Genomic DNA, 1,099 nt, shown 5'->3' on the forward strand with positions numbered 1-1,099 from the left:
CTTGGGGAAACACCTGGTGGGTGGGGGATGCCCCCCCCCCCATCCACCTGGCTCTATGTTCATGCAAATGTTTTGTAATTTAATTGGGATTGTTCTTCCTCATACTCCAGGAAACACCTGGAGGAGGAGGTGGGCGAGGGATGCCCCTCATTCACCTGGCTTTGTGTTCATGTAAAAGTGTTGTGATTTAATTGGGATTGTTCTTCCTCATGCCTGAAGAAACACCTGATGGGTGGGGGGGACGCCCCTCCTGCACCTGGCTTTGTGTTCACGTGAAAGACTTCTAAGACTGCCTGTGTAAAATTTGGGGATAAATACACGCTGTAACTCCCAATATATGGCTTCTGCACTAGACAGAGTCCAGTTTCTTTCTTTCTCCCCCAGTCTCTTTCTTTCTTTTAATATCTATCCCTACAGAATCGCTGATGCCACCACACCTTCCAAGGGACCCCCTAAATCTCTTTGCAGGGGCAGGCCTCCCAAAGCCCAGGCTGGTTGCAAACTCCTGCCCTCAAGCAATCCTCCCACCTCAGCCTCCCAAAGCACTTGGATTACAGGTATGAGCCACCATGCCCAGCTTGCAGTTAGATTCTGTTGCTTACGATGAAAGAATTCAAACACACAACTTATATTTTGGAGCTACAATGAAAGTAGTTAGTGTATCCAAATGTAATGTTATAGGATGTGTCATTTACAGAATAAAAATCAGAAATAAACTTTTTTTTTTGAGTTGGAGTCTCACTCCTTTGCCCAGGCTGGAGTGCAGTGGCATGCATGCTCACGGCCACCCCAGTGTCAACCTGCTGGGCTTCAGTGATCCTTCTGCCTCAGCCTTCCGAGTAGATGGAACTACAGATGCGCGCTACCATGCCTGGCTATTTTTAATTTTATTGTAGAGACAAGGTCTCGCCAAGTTGCCCGGGCTGGTCTCAAACCCGCGGACTCAGGCAATCCACTCACCTTGGCTTCCCAAAGTGCTGGGATGACAGGCTGAGCCACTGAGACCCTGCCAGAAATAAACTTTTAAAAAGGTAATTTGGCCAGGCTCGGTGCCTCAGCCTGTAATCCCACACCTTTGGGAGGCTGAGGTGAGTGGATT

General features: G+C 48.7%; 1 protein-coding gene across 1 annotated transcript in view; it reads right to left on the reverse strand.

Moving 5' to 3' along the window:
- AURKC (aurora kinase C) overlaps positions 1–1,099 on the reverse strand; it is a 6,901-nt gene that overhangs the window by 4,035 nt on the left and 1,767 nt on the right. The window lies entirely within an intron of this gene.

Source organism: Carlito syrichta, unplaced genomic scaffold (assembly GCF_000164805.1).
Source record: "Carlito syrichta isolate Samal-C Ts95f unplaced genomic scaffold, Tarsius_syrichta-2.0.1 Scaffold315896, whole genome shotgun sequence".
Lineage (NCBI taxonomy): Eukaryota > Metazoa > Chordata > Mammalia > Primates > Tarsiidae > Carlito > Carlito syrichta.